This window comes from Hemiscyllium ocellatum, chromosome 24, assembly GCF_020745735.1.
Source record: "Hemiscyllium ocellatum isolate sHemOce1 chromosome 24, sHemOce1.pat.X.cur, whole genome shotgun sequence".
NCBI lineage: Eukaryota > Metazoa > Chordata > Chondrichthyes > Orectolobiformes > Hemiscylliidae > Hemiscyllium > Hemiscyllium ocellatum.
This window is the reverse complement of record NC_083424.1, coordinates 1,182,804-1,195,020: the sequence shown is the minus strand read 5'-3', so window position 1 is coordinate 1,195,020 and position 12,217 is coordinate 1,182,804. Positions and strand designations below refer to the sequence as shown.

At 42.8% G+C, this 12,217-nt stretch overlaps 1 protein-coding gene across 3 annotated transcripts in view; it reads left to right on the top strand.

The window, feature by feature from the left end:
* Positions 1-12,217, top strand: part of LOC132826993 (V-type proton ATPase 116 kDa subunit a 2-like) — a 90,080-nt gene that overhangs the window by 65,368 nt on the left and 12,495 nt on the right. The window lies entirely within an intron of this gene.

Genomic DNA, 12,217 nt, shown 5'->3' with positions numbered 1-12,217 from the left:
TGTAATATGGACATTTTGCAAGATGTCACCATCTATTTCCCTTCAGTCTATAGCTTCCGTATCCTTTTCTGCAGTAAATACTGATGCAAAATATTCATTTAGTATCTCCCCCAATTTCTGTGGCTCCACACAAAGGCTGCCTTTCTGATCTTTGAAGGGCCCTATTCTCTCCCTAGTTATCCTTTTGTCCTTAATATATTTGTAAAAACCCTTTGGATTCTCCTTAATTCTATTTGCCAAAGCTATCTCATGTCCCCGTTTTGCCCTCCTGATTTCCCTCTTAAGTATACTCCTACTTTCTTTATACTCTTCTAAGGATTCACTCCCATCTATCCTGTCTATACCTGACATATGCTTCCTTCATTTTCTGAACCAAACCCTCATTTCTTTAGTCATCCAGCATTCCCTATAGCTACCAGCCTTCCCTTTCACCCTGACAGGAATATACTTTCTCTGGATTTTTGTTTTATCATTTCTGAAGGCTTCCCATTTTCCAGCTGTCCCTTTACCTGCGAACATCTGCCTCCAATCAGCTTTTGAAAGTTCTTGCCTAATACCGTCAAAATTGGCCTTTCTCTAATTTAGAACTTCAACTTTTAGATCTGGTCTATCCTTTTCCATCACGATTTTAAAACAATTAGAATTATAATCGCTGGCCCCAAAGTGCTTCCCCCACAGTCACCTGCCCTGCCTTATTTCCCAAGAGTAGGTCAAGCTTTGCACCTTCTCTGGTAGGTCCATCCACATACTGAATCAGAAAATTGTCTTGTACACACTTAAGAAATTCCCCTCCATCTAAACCTTAAACACTATGGCAGTCCCAGTCGATGTTTGGAAAGTTAAAATCCCCTACCATAACCACCATATTATTCTTACAGATAGCTGAGATCTCCTTACAAGTTTGTTTCTCAATTTCCCTCTGACTATTGGGGTGTCTATAATACAATCCCAATAAGGTGATCATCCCTTTCTAATTTCTTAGTTCCACCCAAATAACTTCCCTGGATGTATTTCCAGGAATATCCTCCCTCAGCACAGCTGTAATGCTATCCCTTATCAAAAATGCCACTCCCCCTCCTCTTTTGCCTCCCTTTCTATCCTTCCTGTAGCATTTGTATCCTGGAACATTAAGCTGCCAGTCCTGCCCATCCCTGAGCCATGTTTCCGTAATTGCTATGATATTCCAGTCCCATGTTCCTAACCATGCCTTGAGTTCATCTGCCTTCCCTGTTAGGCCCCTTACATTGAAGTAAGTGCAGTTTAATTTATTAGTCCTACCTTGTCCCTGCCTGCCCTGACTGTTTGACTCACTTCTGTTCTCAACTGTACCAGTCTCAGGTCGCTCTCTTTCCTCACACTCTCCCTGGGTACACCGCCCCCCCTCCTCCACCTTACTAGTTTAAATCCTCCCAAGCAGCTCTAGCAAATTTCCCTGCCAGTATATTAGTCCCCTTTCAATTTAGGTGCAATCCGTCCTCCTTGTGCAGGTCTCTTCTACCCCAAAGGAGATTCTAATGATCGAAAAATGTGAATCCTTCTCCCATACACCAGCTCCTCAGCCATGCATTCATCTGCTCTATCCTCCTATTCCTGCCCTCAATAGCTCGTAACACTGGGAGTAATCCAGATATTACTACCCTTGAGGACCTCCTTTTTAAATTTCTATCTAACTCTCTGTAATCTCCCTTCAGAGTCTCAACCTTTTCCCTTTCAATGTCGTTGGTTCCAATGTGGGCAATGACCTCCTGCTGGCCCCTCTCCCCTGTGAGAACATTCTGCACCCTGTCTGAGACATCCTTGATCCTGGCACCAGGGAAACAACACACCATTTTGCTTTTTCTCTGCTGGCCACAGAAACGTCTGTCTGTACCTCTGACTACAGAATCCCCTAACACAATTGATCTCTTGGAAGCCGATGTACCCCTCGTTGCATTAGAGCCAGTCTCAATAGTAGAAACTTGGCTGTTTGTGCTACATTCCTCTGAGAATCCATCACCCCCTACATTTTCCAAAACAGCATACCTGTTTGAAATGGGTATATCCACAAAAGACTGCTGCTCTAGTTGCCTACCTCTCTTACCCTTCCTGAAGTTAACCCATCTGTGTGACTGTATCTGAGACTTCCCCCCCCCCCTTTCTATAACTGCCATCCATCACATACTGTTGCTGTTGCAAATTCCTCATCGCTTCTATTTGTCCCTTCAACCGATCCAGTTGATCTGATAAGATTCGCATCAACAGCATTTATAGCAGATATAATCTGCAGTAACCCTTAAACTCTCTTTAAACTCCCACATCTGACAAGAAGTATATATCACTGTAAAGGCCACTTTTCCTCCTTCACAATCGACAGACCCAGAAAATAACACTGTAGGGTGTAGGTTTGCTCGCTGAGCTGTAGGTTTGATATCCAGACGTTTCATTACCTGGCTCGGTAACATCATCAGTGGCGCCCTCCAAGTGAAGCGAAGCTGTTGTCTCCTGCTTTCTATTTATATCTTTCTCCTGGATGGGGTTCCTGGGGTTTGTGGTGATGTCATTTCCTGTTCGTTTTCTGAGGGGTTGATAGATGGCATCTAGATATATGTGTTTGTTTATGGCGTTGTCATAACCAACGTCATCTATAAAATTCCATGCAAGGACTGCCACAAACACTACGTAGGACAAACAGGAAGAAAGTTAGCCACCAGGATACACGAACACAAGCTAGCCACAAAAAGACACGACCCCCTCTCCCTCAGAGCCCTACACATGGACGAAAAAAACCACCATTTCGACTGGGACAAAACATCTATCCTGGGATAGGCTAAGCAAACACATGCTAGAGAATTCCTAGAGGCCTGGCACTCCAACCACAACGCCATAAACAAACACACAGATCTAGATACCATCTATCATCCCCTCAGAAAATGAACAGGAAATGACATCACAACAAACCCCAGGAACCCCATCCAGGAGAAAGATATAAATAGAAATCAGGAGACAACAGCTTCGCTTCACTTGGAGGTCGCTGCTGGTGATGTTACCTAGCCAGGTAATGAAACGTCTGGATATCAAACCTACAGCTCAGCGAGCAAACCTACACCCTAAACCTCAACCTGAGCTACAAACCTACTCAAACCTTGCGAAAATAACACTGTCTTATTCCTCTACAAACACTGCCACAGGTTAAATTAATAGCTATGGTTTATATTTAAAGTTTAATCAAGAGACTTATCTCCAAAAACATATAATCAAGAAAGAATCCACTGAACCCATTACTGCAGCCTTTCTCTAGGACAGACTTAAAACAACAATTAACTTATCACATTCTATGCTGTGAACTTCGCCCACCAGTTCCTCCAAGATTAGTTGTGAATTTCACTGTTTGTTAATTTTCCCACAGCAAAGGCAGTTACTTTGCAGGCTCTCTCTCTCTCTCTCTCTCTCTCTCTCTCCTGCACTGTCCTCACCATGTGCTTCCTTTGTCTGCTCTTCTCCCTTTTAAACTGCTGTTGTTTTGACTTTTTTTTCCCAAAGTAATCACTCCAACACCTGAAATATCTCAAAAAAAAAAGGAGCAGCTCTTACAGCCAGAAATTTTTCCTGTCCTCCATCTTGGATTACCCAGAATCCCTTTTTAGTCCCTGTGTGGGCTTTCCAATTAGCGGGGTATGGATGTTAGGGCAGTTGCATGTTCCTCCTGCAGAATGTGGCAAGTGAAAGACATGATACATGTCTCTGCTGACCACTTCTGTGGGAAGTGCAGTCAACCCCAGCTCCTTGAAAACAGAGTTAGGGAACTGGAGCTAGATGAACTTTGGATCGTCCAGGAGGCTGAGGGGGAAATTGAGAGAATGTACTGGGATGTGGTCACTCCCCAGACATGGGATAAGAACAGCTGGGTTACAGTCAGGGGAAGGAAAGGGAACCAACAGATAGGGCAAGGGATCCCATTGGCCGTTCCCCTTAGCAATAAGGATACTGCTGGTGGGGACGGCCTACCGGGGAAAAGCATAGTTGTAAGATCTTTGGTACTGAAGCTCAGAAGGGAAGGGAGGAAAATAGAAAAGCGCGAGTGGTGGGGGACTTAACAATTAGACGGATTGACAGGAGATTTTGTGGTCAGGAACGGGACTTCCGGAAGGTATGTTGCCTCCCTGGTGCCAGGGTCTGGGATGTCACCAATCGGGTTTACAGGATTCTGAAGGGGGAGGGTGGTCAGCCAGGAATCGTGGTTCATATTGGCACCAGTGGTATAGCCAGGGAAGGGATTGAGGATCTGAAAAGTGACTACAGAGAGCTAGGTTGAAAGTTGAAGAGCAGGACAAGTAGAGTAGTGGTCTCTGATTTGGTATCGGTGCCATGAGGGGTTGGTGATGATTCGCCACAGCAGATTTGCCGCCAATGATTAGCCACTGCCAGTTCTCCACCAGCGTTTCTCCACTGGGGTTGTTTGACCTCTGGAGACTATTCCCACTGGAAATATATATATGGAGTGATTGTTTTCCCTCCCGCCTGTTCTTTCATACTTCTCAGTGCCCTTTATTTATACAACTATATACTACATATTGATTAAAAAAAAGAGGAGTTACAAACTTTAACCAGAAAAAGGAAATATATTTTTAAAATCTTTATAATGGCAGTAAAATCTCACATTAATACTAAAAAATGAAATTTTAGTTCATTTGATAGTTATGCACTATTTTTCTAAGATATTCCAAACAATCTCTTTCACCGTATTCAAGAACAATTTTTTGTATTCTATCATCTCCGTCTCCTATCATTCCTTTTTTGTCAAATTATTTTCTTCATGCTGCTTGTTGGCAGTAAAGATGCTGGGACTGACTGAGGGACATCAGCTACACATTCATTGGTAAGAACACAATAAGAATGTTCACATCGCCAAAACTTAGTACTTGAATCACTCGGGCAGTTTATCAAAGACATATATTAAACCATCGTGATAAAACTTATTTCCACATTTACTAATCACTTCTGTTTCCATTTTGAAGACTTGAGGGTAAATGGGGAAAAAAAATACAAGCTTAAAAAAAAACTCTCCTGTAACGAAAATAAGTTTTTACTGAAACAACGCAAACACTACCTTAACCAATATAACGACAATTTTATATTGGCAGTAAAATCTCACATTAATACTAAAAAATGAAATTTTTGTTCTCTAACATTTTAAACTTATTTGCGGTGGCGAATTGTCTTCAGTGGCTAATGGGCGGTGGCTGAGTGTCCTCGGTGGTCAAAGGGCAGTGGCTAATTGTCAGCGGCGAATCTGTGGCGAATGGTCCCATCCCAGCCTTGAGATAGTGAGGTGAGGAACAGTCAGCAAATGCAACTTGGCATGTGGCTCCGAGGGAGGGCTTCTGGGGAAGGTGGGACCTGTATATGAAGGACGGGTTGCACCTGAATTGGAGGGGCACAAATGTCCTGGGTGGGAGATTTGCTCGTGTGGTTCGTAGGGTTTAAACTAGTTTGACAAGAGGAGGGAATCAGAGCTACATATCTGAGGGGGAGCAGTTGTAGATGGGGCAGTGACAGGATGTAGGTTTCTCACATGACAATGCAAGGGGATCGGTTAAAGTGTGTCTGCTTTAATGCAAGCAGTGTCCGAAATAAGAGTGACGAACGAAGAGCATGGATCAGTACTTGGGGCTATGATGTTGTGGCCATAACGGAGACGTGGGTTTCATTGGGGCAGGAATGGTTGCTTAATGTCCCAGGGTTTAGAATGTTTAAAAAGAGCAGGGAGGGTGAAAAAAGAGGAGGGGGTGTAGCATTGCTAATCAGAGAGTGTATCACAGCTACAGAAATGAAGGTTGTTGAGGAAGGTTTCTCTACTGAGTCAGTATGGGTGGAAGTTAGGAACAGCAGGGGAGCAGCCACCGCATTGGGGGTTTTCTACAGACCCCCTAATAGCAGTAGAGAGATTGAAGAACTCATAGGCAGGCAGATATTGGAAAAATGCAGATTAGCAGGGTAGTTGTTATGGGGGAATTCAACTTTCCCAATATCGACTGGAACCTCCTCAGTGCAGATGGTTTGGATGGAGCCAGTTTTGTCAGATGTGTTGAGGAGGATTTCCTTCCTCAGTATGTAGACAGACCGACGAGGGGAGAGGCCATTTTGGATTTGGTGCTCAGCAATGAGTCAGGACAGGTGTCAGATCTCGCGGTGGGTGAACACTTTGTTGACAGTGATTACAACTGCCTCACATTGACCATAGCCTTGGAGAGGGAAAGGAGCAGTTACCAAGAGAAGATATTTAATTGGGAAAAGGAAATTATGACACTATTAGATAGGAGTTGGGAAATGTAGACTGGGAGCAATTGTTCCACAGAAAGGGCACAGCAGACATGTGGAGACTGTTTAAGGAGCATTTGTTGTCTGAATTTGTTCCTCTGAGACAGGTAAGAAGGGGTAAGATTAAGGAACCTTGGATAACGAGAATAGAGGAGCTTCTCATCAAAAGGAAGAAGGCAGTTTACATAAGGTGGAGGAAGCAAGGATCTAGCATAGCTTTAGAGAATTGCAGACTTGCCAGAAAGAAGCTCAGAAATGGACTGAAGAGAGCCAGGAGGGGGCACGAAAAAGGCTTGGTAGGAAGGATAAGGGGGGACCCAAAGGCATTTTAATGTGAGGAATAAGAGAATGATTAGGGAGAAGGTAGGGCTGATCAGGAACTTGTGCGTGGAGTCTGAGCAGATAGGGGAAGCCCTAAATGAGTTTTTTTGCTTTGGTTTTCACCTAAGGAAAGGGACCTTGTTGTGAATGAGAACTTTGAGGAGCTGGGAAACAGGCTTGAACAGATCAAGATTGATGAAATTGATGTGCTAGAAATTTTGGCAAACATTAAGATTGATAAGTTCCCAGGGCCAGGCCAGATTTATCCTAGGTTTCTCTAGGAAGAGAGAAAGAAGGTTGCTAAACCACTGACGAAGATCTTTGTTTCCTCACTGTCCATGGGAGTTGTACCGGAGGATTGGAATGAGGCGAATGTTGTTCCTCTTTTCAAGAAGGGTAATAGGGAAATCCCTGGCAATCACAGACTAGTCAGTCTTACGTCTGTGGCCAGCAATATTTTGGAAAGAATTTGGAGGGATAGGATTTATGACTATTTGGAAAAGCATAGTGTGATTAAAGGCAGTCAGCATGGCTTTGTGAGGGGCAGGTCATGCCTCACAAACCTTATTGAGTTCTTTGAGGAGGTGACAAGACAGGCTGACGAAGGTCGAGCAGTGGATGTGTTGTATATGGACTTCAGCAAGGAATTTGATAAGGTTCCCCATGGTAGGCTCATTCATAAAGTCAGGAGGTATGGGAGACAGGGAGATTTAGCTATCTGGATTCAGAATTGGTAGGCTGACAGAAGGCAGAGAGTGGTTGTAGATGGAAAGCATTCTGCCTGGAGATTAGTGCTAGTGGTGTCCCGCCAGGGCTCTGTTCTTGGTAGTTTTTATAAATGACTTGGATGAGTAGGTTGAGGGGTGGGTTAGTAAATTTGCCAATACACAAAGGTTGGAGGTGTTGATGGTATAGAGGACTACTGCAGGCTGCAGCATGACTTAGACAGGATGCAGAGCTGGGCTGAGAAACGGCAGATGGAGTTCAACCTGGATAAATGTGAAGTGATGCATTTTGGAAGGTCGAATGCTAATGCTGAATATAGGACTAAAGACAGGATTCTTGACAGTGTGGAAGAACAGAGGGATCATGGTGTCCAAGTACAGTGAAAACTCAATTATCCGAATGAGCTGGGTGGGCACTACTTCATTCGGATAATCGATTATTCGGAGAATCGATTTTAAATGCCTTTCCTCTGGGGTTTGGAGTTTTAAAGGCTGTTGTCTGTTTAGGAGACTAGCAGTAGCACACATTGCGCAACACCCCAAGTCCAACCCCGCACCCCTGAACCCGGTCCCTGCCCTCGTGCCCATCCTCCCAAACCCCGTCTCCCCCCACCCCTCTCCGGGGCAGCCGGGCTGGACACCAACAACAAGACTGCAGCTGCCTTTGTGGGGCAAGTCTCCAAATAGCACGCGTGCACACAAGTTTTTACTACAACGTTTTGAGAGGTTCCACATTTGCCCTGCACAGGACAGTGTTGGAGAGATAATTCCTGAGAAGGAGGGGAGGGGTGGATGGTTAGGGTAGACCCCTCTGTAGATCTCCAAAGAAAGTGTGGGGAGAGAGAGAGAGCGCGGGCAGTCAGTCATTTGGCGACGGTGCCTGCTTAATCTCTGTAAACAAAAGACGCGATCAGTGTTGGAAACACTTCTTAATGTAATGTTTCTATCGGGACCGCAAGATCTCCTTTGGATAATCCAAGTTTTGGATAATTGGTATTTGGATAATCGAGGTTCCCCGTAAATAGATCCCTCAAAGTTGCCACTCAAGTGGATAGGGTTGTTAAGAAAGCAAATGGTGTTTTGGCTTTCATTAACAGGGGGATCAAGTGTAAGAGCAGCGAGGTTTTGCTCCCTGCTGAGACCACACTTGGAATATTGTATCCAGTTCTGGTCGCCCTACTGTAGGAAAAATACAGACGCTTTGGAGAGGTTGCAAAGAAGGTTTACCAGGATGCTGCCTGGACTGGAGGTCTTGCCTTATGAAGAGAGGTTGACTAAGCTCAAACTTTTCTCTCTGTAGAGCAGGAGGAAGAGAGGTGACCTGATCGAGGTATACAGGTAATGAAAGGCATGGATAGAGTCAATACCTAGAGACTTTTCCCCATGGCAGGATTGACTGACATGAGGGGTCCAAGTTTGAAGATATTAGGAGGAAAGTATAGAGGAGATGCCAGAAGTAGATTATTTACACAGAGAGTTGTGAATGCATGAAATACATTGGCAGCGGTGGTGGTGGAAGCAGAGTCATTAGGGACATCTAAGCAACAGCTGGATATGCACATGGATAGCAGTGAGTTGAGGGGTGCATAGGTTGTTATTTTATTTTACATTATTTTACATTAGAATTAATCCTTGGCACAATGTTGTGGGCCAAAGGGCCTGTTCTGTGCTGTTCTTTTCTATGTTCGATGTTGTAACATGACTTCCCAACTCCTATACTCAATGCTCTGACTAATAACGGCAAGCATACCCAATACCTCCTTCACTATTCTATCTACTTGTGATTCCACTTTCAAGGATCAATGAACCTGCACGCCAAGGTCTCTTTGTTTAGCAACACTCCCCAGGACCTTATCATTAAGCGTATAAGTCCTGCCTTGATTTGCCTTTCCAAAATGCAGCACTGCACATTTATCTGCACAATCTCCATCTTGTTTGTGTGTACATGATTATTATATAGTTAATGCTAATATGGTATCCATTATATATTATATAGATCTAAAATTTATTCTAAAATGGTGCACTGAGAGCAGCTCTTCCTGAGATTGCAAGCTTACTTCAAGATTTATTTCCAGATTTCAGTAGTATAAGATATTTATTTTCATTCATTTTTGGTTCTTTAAAATACATTCAGATAAGAACTTGAATAAGAAATGTTTAGAGGGATATGGGCCAAACCCAGGCAGGTGGGACTACTTTAGTTTAGTATTATGGTCGGCGTGGATTGGTTGGACTGAAGGGAATATTTCCATTTGGTATGACTCTAGATTAAGTGAATAAATGTGCTTTATATTAAAGTGCAGACGTTTTCTTGTAATTATTTTGTTCCGCTCTTAAAGAATCCTCTCGGTACTTTCAAACTAATAATGTTTTAATAGACCTTCTTTTGATTCTCAGAACTTCTCATGTCTACAAGCCTATCTCACTCTGTCTGCCACTGAAACCCTTCTCCAATTTTTTATTAACTCGCTGCACTGCTGGGTGGGTTCCCAAACTCCATTTTGCAAAAAACATCTCTTCATCCAGAACTCTTTGTTGATCTCATTTAACTCCAGTAATCATCTTTATCTGGTGTTTAATTCTCTCTCTTTTGTAATCTCTCCCTATCTAATTTTTACAGCTCTAAAAGATCCCTCCAACCCCTCCTTTTCGCTGACTCTGCACTATCATTCTGCCCTCTGCTACCTATCCAACGTTTTGAACTCCCTCTTTGAACCTTCCTACCTTTTAGTCCCTCTCTTTTTGAAGTCCACCTCTCCATACAAGTTTCTGGTCCAATGTCCTATAATTTCCTTTGCCCAGAAGACTACTTTTCTTTGTTGCTTTTTGGTGGTTTTCTCTGTTAATGGTGCTCACAAAAATGCAAGTCGTTAAATGTAAAATTGAGTATTGACACCCAAGTGAACAATAGATGAGGTGTTTGATCATTTTGATTCTCTAATTGAATTATAAATATGACTGTTTGGCCTATCATATTGTATTCTGGATTAGTGGTGCTGGAAGAGCGCAGCATCCAAGGAGCAGCAAAATTGACATTTCGGGCAACAGCCCTTCATCAGGAATATCGTATTGTAGTCTATGCTAGTTCTTTAATTGAAATAAGGAAACTTCCTTCATTACTTTTTTTTCTGTTAAAGAGATATGAATTTTGACTTAGAAATGTAAGAACAATCATGCTGAAAAATATGCTTGTATGTGCCAAAGTGCTAATCTCTTAAGAGCAGGAGAAATACATTCATTTCTTTGAAGTCTGTTCCATTATGACCTCAATCTTTGAAAATATAAATTAACCTCCCATTCCCCCTTCAGGGAGAAGTACCAGGTTTCTAATGACATTTGTTTGAAAAGGATTCTCCTAATTTCCTTCCCAGCTCTGATTTGAAGATTATGACCAGTGTTCTGGGCTCCCCCATCAGAGGAAATATTTCCATTGTATTTGCCTCATTGCATCCTTTTGTCTAACACCTTTAATTCCCAATAACATTCTTCTCATTAGGCTCAGCGCCCAACAATGCAATATTCCAGAGGATCTGAAAAAAACTCTGCAGCAGAAGCATTGCTCCTCTCTCTATTGTCTCCCCAACCCCACCCTGTGATAAAGACAAACCAGTAGCTTTCTGTTTACATTTTTTTACACATTTTCGTTCAATTTTAGTGTTCTGCCAATGTGGACTCCCAGATAAATTTCTTTACTCTTCCAAAGTTATTGATCTCTCGCCGTTAAGAAAATTCTCCACAGATCCAAATGGATGACCTCCTACTTCTATACATTGCAAAGTGACAGATAAATGAAATGAGTATGCAATGTCCTCTTTCCATCCAAACAATTTACTACCTGCTAAGTTGCCATCAACTGCAACTTTCTCTTTCTTTATCCATTGTTAATAACTATGGTGAAAAGCTGAGCACAAATCCCTCAGAATCACACATGATAGTTCTGTCTACCAGAGGACATCTCAGTCTGTTACCTTCCAGGTCATGTCACAGGATCCAATGCCATTTGTATTTGTATTTACACAGTAACTGGAGAAGAACATTTATATGCAGAAGACAATGGAAAACTTTAAATGGTTTGAAAGCTAAACTAATTTTCTGGGTTTTTATTTCCTAATTAATTAGGTATTATTTAAATATACAATAAAGCAGAATAGAAGGAGGCCATTTGGCCTGTTGTCTGTATTAGTTCATTCAATCGCACTGTCCCTTCTCTTTTGAGATGGCCCTGCAAATTGTTTCTCTTCAAGAATGTATCAAATTCCCTTTTGAAAGTTCCTACTGAATTTGTTTCCACTGCACCTTCAGGAAGCATATTCCTAGTCTCACCAGCTCACTGTATAAACATTGTTCCCTAATGTCATCTGTGGTTCTTCTGCCACTCATCTTAAAGTTGTGTTTTCTGATTACTGACCCCTCTGCCATTGGAAGCACTTTAGAAATAGAAATCCACTCAGCCCATTGACCCTCTGAAGACCCAGACACACACACCTATCCTGTCCCTACAACCTTATATTTCTCATGGCTATTCCACCTAACCTGCACATCCCTATGCATTATGGGCAGTTTAGCATGGCCAACCCACCTAACTTGCACATCTTTGAACTGTCAGGAAAAAAGCTGGGGCACCAGGAGGGAACTGGGGAGAATATCTGTGTGACGTTGCATCGTTGCTCAAGTGTGGAACACTAGGTTCCTGGTGCTGTGAGGCAGCAGTGCTAATCACTGACCCACTGCTGCCCCTTCCCTCTCTCCTCCTCCATTTGATTTTTCAAAATGGAATGTTTAATTCTGTCCTCAGTCATCGCTTTTCTAAGGTAAACAATCCTATCTTCTCCAGTCTTTCTGTGTTCACCCTGAAGTGTCTCATCTTTGATTGT